This window comes from Halyomorpha halys, unplaced genomic scaffold, assembly GCF_000696795.3.
Source record: "Halyomorpha halys isolate HHAL.00 unplaced genomic scaffold, Hhal_1.1 Scaffold560.1, whole genome shotgun sequence".
Lineage (NCBI taxonomy): Eukaryota > Metazoa > Arthropoda > Insecta > Hemiptera > Pentatomidae > Halyomorpha > Halyomorpha halys.
In genome coordinates this window covers 1,416,112-1,426,436 of record NW_027105487.1, presented here as the reverse complement: position 1 = coordinate 1,426,436, position 10,325 = coordinate 1,416,112, and the positions used below count along the sequence as shown (strand labels likewise).

At 29.4% G+C, this 10,325-nt stretch overlaps 1 long non-coding RNA gene across 10 annotated transcripts in view; it reads right to left on the bottom strand.

The window, feature by feature from the left end:
* LOC112210002 (uncharacterized) overlaps window positions 1-10,325 on the bottom strand; it is a 234,113-nt gene that overhangs the window by 76,975 nt on the left and 146,813 nt on the right. For 5 of the 10 annotated variants that reach the window (XR_010844578.1, XR_010844582.1, XR_010844579.1 and 2 more), the window contains one exon: window positions 4,243-4,286. The exons of 3 other annotated variants lie outside the window; for them this stretch is intronic. This is a non-coding gene — a long non-coding RNA (uncharacterized lncRNA). Of the gene's footprint in view, window positions 1-4,242; window positions 4,287-4,776; window positions 5,038-10,325 lie in introns of those variants that run through there. 2 more of the 10 variants (XR_010844581.1, XR_010844586.1) reach the window with 2 other exon arrangements.

The following is a 10,325-nucleotide window of genomic DNA, read 5'->3' as shown; positions in this document are numbered from 1 at the left end:
AAAAATAATTAAATATTTATAAAAGAGGATCTATAATATCTAAAATGCTTTTATGGAGATTGAGTTTAAATTGTAGATGCCCTATCATTAGTAGAATTACTCCCATCAATTGCTAGAGTTTAAATTGAAAAACTATTTTTAATATTTTTACACATTGATACATTTTTTTAATCGTGGCATATGACTTTAATTTATTACAAAATGAAATTAATTTTATTTAGTATTTAGCATACATTATACCCAGTGTCATGAACTGGGATTACTTTAGGACAGCTTTACAGGCTTTAGGACAGCTTTACAGGTTTTAGGACAGTCTGTAAAACATCCTAAAGAGAAAAGTAACCGCAGTCTTAGGTATCTTTGGAGTAAGTCCAATGCAAAATTAAATAAAAATTGTGCCACTATCAAAGCAAAGTAGCGCAATTCTCCAAAATTATAAAAAAAAGAAAAGTAAAAAAAATTTATTGAAGTTATACAGAAGAAAATTGAAGAATAATACATGATTTTTTTAAACGAAAATTTGTTAATAATTCAGACTTAGGGGTTTATGCATTTTTATTTTAGTCCTGATCTTCTTATCTATTTAATTTTTTTTTGTAAAATAAGTTTTTCAGAGGTATGAATTATGCTAATTGATTTAGAAGGCCCAAAAATCAGGACAGGAAGGGCTGGCATTGTGGAAGTAAGACTTAATGTCACCAGAATATCTCTAAAGAACCCACCACTCTGAACTCAATAATAATATTTTATAAATAAAATGTGTAACATTTAATATAATAAGGATTTTTTCTATCCACATTTATCACAGTCTTGTAAAAGCTCTTAACTTTTAATTTCCGAATATTTCATTAAAACAGCCCAACTCCGCTTCTTTTTCATTTGAATCATCTACATCTAAGGTTAATAAGGTATTCATAGATAAATTCATAAACGAAGTTCCTCAAAAACAGATTTCATTGGACAATGAAGATGACACCTCGCTTGCATCATGAGCGGTAAACGAGGTTCCGGTGAATTATGACGGTTAATTTAACATAAATTTGCACACAAGGTGGTCTCAGCAATACAGTACAGTTTCTCCTCTCGAGTTTCATCACTCGACTCATGGCTCACACCTATGACTAATCTCCTTATACAGCAGTAATTATTTACCACTACAATGCGATAAAAACAAAATGAAAACACGATCATAAAGCTGTTTGAAATTGTTCCGTTTTTTATTAGTCGTTTATAAATACATCAGTGAAAATACTTACATTTATATAAATATTTTTATCGTTTAAAAAATATAAAATATTGGCCTATTAAATATTGTCCAATCCCATTCCGTTTAAACATTTTCAAGAAATGGGATCAAAATGATATTTTTTTTTTAAATTGCATTCTATTCTTAACATATTTTTCTACTCCTCATATAAATAAGGAATGGATGAGCAGTTTCTAATGGATCTAAATTTTGTATTCAATCTGTGTTTGTGTGGCACTTTTTTTGTTTCATATAATTTTGGCAAATCCCAATACCATGTTGGTCACCATCTGCGAGATAGCTACTATTCAATTAGTAAGATTATATATATATAGTATTATTTCAATTGCCCTAGGCCATAACAGGGTTATATACAAACATAATATATTTGTTGTTAAGATTAATTTAATAGGGAAAACTCATAACACAACATACATTGTTAGTAGGATTGACAAATCCAAATGCGACTGCATAAACCACAAAAATAACATTTAATCTTCCCTCTTTCAATGGATTTTCATGGTATTGACAAACCAAATAAAATGCTTTTATAGGATTTAAACTTTATAAACATAATGTAAATCAAATAAGGTTTATTATGGTACAGAATGATTGATGTAATCACACAATTACAGTCTATTAATATAAAAGATCTTGATATTAAGAAAACATAAACTATAAAATAACTTATAGACCGAATAACTACATTTTCTTGAAAGTATTTTATTAGAGGTCCATTTATGTATTGTTAATATTTCTTTATATTTAACTGTAGTTGTTCGTAAAACATTCTTTATATGAAATATTAAAAATTGAAATTTAAAAATAATCAAGAAAAACATGCTGGGATAAGTGACCAGTAACACAAGTTTTACCTTCAACTGATAAATTGTGTCAGAGGATGCAGTCAGTAATGATACATAAGATCAGCTCTTTTTTAAAAACGATAATGTACAAAAAGGGATTAAAATTTTATTATAAACGGTTCCGCATTTTAGAACCAGAGGTCCTTAGAAATATGGAACAAGGCCAACGGCATAACGATACTTTTTTACAAACTCGGGGGACAGCCAAAAATTAGGCCACATCCTGAAAAAAAGTTTTCGGTCAATAACCACACTTCATCAACTCAGTCGATGGAGAAGTAACGGAAATAAGAAGGTAGTAGGTCGGTTGTTAAAACCATAACACATTATATCAGATTGTAGTATAGGTATGTAATACAATTTATTCAATATATCCTGTATTCATAAATTCCATTAATGCAAAATAATCTTGGCTACAAATCCACGATAAGACAATAAATCGCAATTATTCTAAAGGACCATGACACCTTGTACTCCAGTTGGGCTTCCCTCAAGGATCAACTTTCGCTTTGCACACATTGCATACAAAATAGATGTATAGCCTGCAATATGCAACAGATAAATATGACATTAGAAGTCAAGAGGAACATAAAATATTACGGTTCCAGTTCCTCGATAACCTTCACACGTAGTTCACTTATAAATTACAATTTTCCATTGGTGAAGAATGGACACACCTATAAGAATCATAGACCTTCCTGCCAAGGGTGATTAAACCAAAGAATGGACAACCTTCAAGTTCCAATTTTCAACAAAAAATACATCTTTAAAAATAAATCCTTAATAAAGCTAGAAACGCTATCAAGGAAAAACTGAAGAAAAAATATACTAATAAAATTTTGAAGTGAAATTAACATCCAATTCCATGGCTAAAAAGATGCCATGACAATACAACCATTTCATACTAAATTACTACTGAACCATAGAAGAAAAAAAAATGTTTTTTCGGAAAACAAACCAGAGTTAACAACTGAAACATATAAAAAGAATACAAAACGTCCGGTCGTGAAAAAATTATTGATGATAACAATATAAATTTTTTTTTTTTTATTAGGCTACTGATTACTTGATTAGCAGTTACCATATTATATAGGTATAAGGAAATAAGTAAAAAGCCAATCTGACTAGTTTGAAGTTATTATTCTTAAAATATAAGATATTTAAATCGAAATTCCCTTTTAAAATATTAAGCGACTGAGCATATTAAGAAGAATATGACTACATTAAATACTGGACAGAAAAAAAAATGTATGTAAAATCAAAAGTCCGAATAGATGGCATTAAGGAATGAAAAAAAAATTAAAGAAATATTTTCTCAGCAGGCGAGGATATAGGATTAAAACTAAAAGTCCTCGAAATCAATAAACAATAAAAATATTCTATTTCATTGCTTTATTACAATATAAGCTATAAAAAATGGAAAAGAAAAACAAATTGTAAATAAGTGTCAATGGCATTTAAGAAAAGTATTCTGCGAACATAGATAAAGTAAGATGTTTCTTTTTATTAATCGCAGAATTTTTATGTCAAATTAAATCTTTTAGAGTCTTAAATTAAATCTTTACAAAATCGGCATCAGGTGTAAGCTAAACACTCAGCTTACAACTGGAGCCATAACTATTACATGTCAATTACTTGCGCACTTACCCAAAGGGGGTTTATTAAACTTTTCGAAAATTGATGAAAAACCTCATTAAGGATTGAAACTGTTTGTGAAATATAAATAGCATTTATTTTTAATTAAAGCTTAAACAAGTAATTAAACTTTTAAAAAAAAGGATATTTTTATTTTATTTAAAAACATAAGCCTTTGACTAAAATACCAAAGGATTATGATTTTTTCTTCATTACATTATAACACTTCCAAAACATTAATTTTTCTTGCATTTCGTATAAAAAGTTTTACTTCATACTTAGAAGAAATAAATAGGAAATGAGCTAAAAAGCTCCAATGAAGAATTTTTTAAAAGAACTTATTTACCAAAAGAAGTCTGGTAAATATCGAACATAAAAAGCGATTTTTTTTTATCGATTCAGGTAAAATAATTGAACTTATAAAAACACTTTTCCTAAAATAGTAATACATGGAAATATAAAAGCAATAAAATAAGAAATGAAATTATTACTCACGACTTATGATAAAAATCGATGTGTCATGGAACATAATCCGATACCTGTAACAAAAAAAAAAAAAATTGGTAAAAATCGTACAAATATAAATATAATAATATAAATGTACATAACTTGAATAAAAGTCGGTGGATGGTGGTGGTAAAAATTGGGTTTTGGAAATTTGAACGCGTACAAAAATACCCAAGTATCATGTTAGTTGGACTCTGTGTTTTAAGGTTTCCAAAAAAATCGTTTTTGAGAAAGCGCACGAATTAGGTACGGGTCAAACCTCATTCTAAGGTTAGCTTCCACGCGCCCAGGTTGCGAATCGATACTACGAGACAGTAGAGAGAATGTCACAGTTGAATTTTTGATGGTCCAAATTATTCAACTAGATAGATAAATAAATAAATATATAGGTTAATTCTCTGGTAATTTGTTTATTATTCTACTTTCACAACCAGACATGTGTAAGAGTTTGTCAAACCAAGTTTTTAAACAAAAACGTAAGGAATCAAAATACTCAAATAATTAACCCAAAAATAGTCTTACCCGTTAATACATACACATCGTTAACACCAAACAATATGACTAATTCATAAACACTAGGATGATACATAAATTAAAAGTAACTAAATATTAATTTAACATGATGGCCGTGACATGGACTCGTTAAGTTGACATGAACTCATCTGAATAGCAAATCTTAGAAGGTTTAGTATTCATCGAGCAGTCTATTCGGAATAATAAATTCTATTTAGTAAGAAGCAGGAAGTAGAATGAAGGATCTCGAAGGAAACAGAACAAGGGACTGTGGAATGATAAGGAATATTCCAATCTGAGTCACATCAGATAATGTAATAACAGAACTATAGAGAAGTGTTTCTCTAAGTGTGGTACGCCATTTTTTTTTTTTTACATTGTTCTAACAAAAAGATTAAATGTATCTCTCGATGACGAAACTTACAGCTAAAACCTCCGTCACAAGGGGTTGTCATTACCAATGAACTTAATTCTTCTTTCCAGACTGAAAAATTAAAAAGTTGTCTGTAGGGTATGTCTAATTTTTATGAGTACTAATTATATACATTATAATATAATTATATATTATTATTTAATTTATCCCACAGGAACATAAACACAAGGCAGTTATTGGATTTTTTATTTTGTAAATTTCTCTAAGGAGTTTAAACCATAACTGACAATTAAATTAAGAACAAGTTCAGGTTTGCAGGGACACAATATAATAAGTCTTCAGCTGAATTGATAAGTTTAAATGATGGAAAGCCAGTTTGCTTGATATAAATAACCTAATAAACCCATACCCATACACCCATGAATACACGACTGGAACTAAAACGGAAAAATAAACAAGACTGATTGTGAACGATAGTTAGCTGACCATTACAACTGTATGGCTCCTTACCTAGGTAGTGAAAAAGCAAGAATCTCTAATTACACCATATTGTATCATATACGAAGATAGACCGTATGACGAGCAATGTAGTTATTAAAGCTGTAGATACAAGGAAGTAGAAGACAGAGTGAATGAAGACACGAATACGATCAATGACCCAAAGGAGGAGATATGGTAGAGAGTAACTTTTGATAGGTCCGTCGACACGCACAGGCACACGCGACCCCACGCAGTTTTCCTCTCTCGTGAAAAGTAATACGCTGAACTTAGCGGGGCCAAAGGTTTCAAGTCCCGACTCGTCTAAAAATAGAGACGGGACAAGCCCGAGCTATTTCTGCTTCATCCTCATCAGCGCTAATTAGAGGGAATGTCTGGATGACTCATGGAGGGGACAGTGTTCTCAGCCAATTGAATGGGCGCTGTTTTTATAATTCGCGCTAATTCTGAACGGGACGTTGATGGGAAGACAACATTAAATCCGATCTCACCGAAATTAGGACAATTGCCGGGGAATGTGCAGGTCAGTTCCGTAATACTATACATGAAAAGGGAAATCATCACGCGATATCCTTTATCTCTTCGTTTTCGAAAATATTATTCATCAATGACAAAACAATGGGCTTAGAAATTTTATTAATATAATGATATCGAATAAAATTTTTTTACTTTAACTAATGGTATTAAAATTTTTAACTAAAATTGTAGTTCACATAATAAAATATAAAAAAATCATTGTCATGACCACTATGTGTTATGTACTACAAGATAGTACAAGAGCTCAAGAGAAGAAAAAAGGCAGTTATCTCACCCCAATTTTTGATTACTTTATTGAAAACTATCCATAATTACTAGTCAAAACAGATGAGTCTGCCAAGTATAAGTAGGGGGAATAAAAAATGGCGGCTGTTTCAAATCGATAAAAAAAAGTAATTTTTCAATCGGAGCTCTATATCGTAAAAAGTAGGAACAAAACAAGAAAACCTAAGAGATCGTCATTTAAAGAAGAGGAAATTTCTAAAATATGAGCCCTAATTGAGTCATTTACGTTAAATAGTTTTGGAGATATAGCTTTTCAAAAAGCAACATTTCATAAAAATGTTGTATGGAACGCACAGAAAGATCAGTAGTTAATGAATTTATTTTGAAAAATCTATATCTCAAAAACCATTTGACGTACATATGTCTATTACCACTAAAATTAAAGCTAATTTAATGAGCTATTAAGTAGTTTATGATGTTTATCTTCGTAGGAGTAATAGTTTACATGAAATTTGCTAAAATAAATTGATTTATAAAAAACTTTATTTCAGAAACTATTAGACGTACAGATATCTGCCAACACTCAAATTAAAGCTAGTTAAATTTACTTAAACTAGCCTTATTTTGAGTGCTAATAGACACTGTACGTCACATAGTTCCTGAGATATAGATTTCTCAAAATAAATTAACTAACTTCTAATCTGTTAGTAGATTATTATGAAATTTTGCATTTTAAAAAGCTATATCTCCAGAACCATTGGACGTAACTACCTCTTTTAGGGCTTATATTTCAGCAAATTTACTCTTCTTTAAATAATGATCTCTTAGATTTTCTATTGTTGTTGGTAGTTTTTAAGATATTTTTTAAGGTTTTGAAACAGCCGTCATTTTTTATTCCCCCTTCCTATACTTGGCAGACTCATTAATTTTGGCTAGTAATTATACATAGTTTTCATTAAAGTAATCAAAAATTTGGGTGAGATAACTGCCTTTTTTTTTTTCTTCCCGGCTCTTGCACTAAGACTTTTGAAGTATATTTAGAAAAAATATAAATCAGTATGAGATAGAGCGAACAGGTTTCATCACTTAGTAAGATTCAAATAACCTTTCTACAAATCCGAACATCGGCCTACACTACCCCATTTTTGTTCGAGCAGTAGCCAAAATCTAGAATGCCCCCACGATGGACTAAATCTTATAAGAAATGAAATGAACTAATTAAAAGTATTGAAACTTTTTCAAATATGAGGCACTTTGTCAAAAAACAATATATTTAACATTTACTGCGAACTAAAGTTTTTGGCGGATTTCCTACGGCTGATTTCATAGATTTTTGAAACAATATATAGGAAATTTGTATTTTTAAAAGAATAATGTCTGGGGAGCACCATTCTTCGCGAAAATAAAATATTACAATCATATCTAAACAATGTCCTATTTGATATATAAAAACAGTCAACTGGAATCGATAGATAACATCAATAACAGTTTACAAGATTTCATTTCCCGTTACCAGCAGTTAAAAGCTCAGTGACTTACAACATACGAAACTCAACCTCATCTCGAACAATGAAGCCCAGACTAATGCAAGACGTTTTGCTATAAACACTGTATCAATCTATTTTTATCATCATTATTATTTACTTTATTTTTTCTCTTGTTTCCTTAAGTTATTTTTTTTCATTTCAAGGTCAGTTATTTCTTTTATTAATTCAACAAATATTAGTTATTTTTCAAATAGTAAATACACTATACTGAGAATAACAGAAATTTTTTACAATGTAATGTGGTTACACTAACGAGAGAACAAATGTGCATTCAAATTCATACCCCAAATTCTAATTATTGCAAAACACAATCTAATGAACCATAAAAATAAATATTTGTTTATTCGTACTTTACGCACTAAAATACCATTCATCCGATTGTTACTGCGTTTTTTTCTAAATGTTTTAGGCAATTCCTATTTTTCGGTAAAAAAAAAAAGGTATTAACAAAATTTTTGCATTTTTGACGCATAACATAGAACCATTTTCATGATTATTATAAGCCAACCATAACGCTTGTCTCTTTCTGAAGAATAAGAAAAAAATATTTTGTATTCACTAAAAATTAAATAATGGAGATTTTAGTTAAAGTCGATAAAAAATAATTGATTTATGAAAGAGCAAATCAGATTCGTTTATAGCCTCGTATGAAACCTTTAAATACCATTTTTCAAAGAAATTTAAAAAGTAGAAATTTTTGAACTTAATTTGTTAAGTGAATTTTTTTCACTGCCGGTGTCCAATGTTTATATAATCATTAATGACTCATTTACTTTTTATCCAATTGCTACTTTAGTACAACTGTTAGAAAGCTGGATGTCTGATCTTTTAACCTAAATTAACATAATTAAATGCCCATATCTGGGCGAAATAATGATTTCAAATAAGGAAAACCTTTTTATTTTTATCTAGGGTTCTAATTTGTTTAATTAGATCCGGTTTGTGACCTCCAACGCAGATTGTAGGACCCTAAACCACCCCCAAGTTTCGTGTAGATTGGTTAAGTCGAGTTGAAATTATATTGTTTTACCATATATATTTTATTATATAATGTTATTTACCACTATGAACTAAATAGATATAATAATAAATTTATTCTATCATTAATCTGAAGTGTAAATGACTAAATATATTAATTTATATCAAACTTTTAATTGTATTAAATTAATCTATCTACATCCCTTAATCTAGAAATTGCGAAGCATTGCCGGATACGCTAGTATATGATATATCTCATTATAGTATATAAATTACCAAAATGTATCTCAAATCACCAAAAAATATCTCAAATCACCGAAATATATCTCAAATACAGAAGACACAGGAGCAAAGAACGATCGATTAAAATAATAACGGTACACCGCTCGCAAATTCCGTTACAGAATCCAGTTTGCATGCGGTGGAATGCCTCCGTTTTTGCATGTACCCGTTAAGTTGGAGGATAAAGCCATAAATCAATGTTCGCCCATCACACCCCCATCTTCAATGTCCTCTGGAAGCACCTTAGGGTGTTAAGTGTAACTAGTACAAATGGAGACAGTAGTGGGCAATAAATACTACTTCATAACCCCACACAAAAAAATTGTTAACCTGAACATTTTTATATAAGAGAATGTTAAAATAAAATTTAACATTAATAAAATAAAATTTTTGTCACAATTTTAGAATTAAAGAAAATAGTTACCAAGATATACTTCAACAATGCAACACCGAATAAAAAATTCAACATTGCTATGATCAAACGTGCAGCTAAAACTAACACTACAGTGGTCTGTAAATTATAATGGTTTAAAATATAGAGTACCCATTTATCATAGATCAGAATAAACCTACGTATTTTATTATATGAAGCTTAGAGTTGCAACTGAGGAGAAATCTAAGTTAAATTTTTTTTCAAGAAAACATAATTAAGATAATTACTTTAAAATTAATAGATTTTAAACAAAATGAGGAATAAATTGGTTGAACACTGTTAACTTCTTCAGAATACCGAATGTTTATCAAATGTAAATATATTTTTCAAGATTGAAAAATTGAAAAAAAAAAAAAAATAAGGGAAATTAAAACGAATGAGGTGTAGATAGTTGACCGTAGATTAGTAAGCGGAGAAGATGGTTGGTGGGTGGGAATGCGGTCACCAAAAAAAATAAATAAAAAAATAAACTAACAAATTTAGAAATATGCATAGCAATGAATTGAAATTAAAAAAATAATTGGTTAATAACCAAGACACAAGAGATAGAACAATGTTTAATATTTAAAATATGTTCAATATGTAATTAAATGTTTTATAATTTTAAATATAAAAAACGTTATATGATAATTGAATAAAAATAAATTATCTACTTCATAAAGATATTTTTTGTAATTGTCACGAA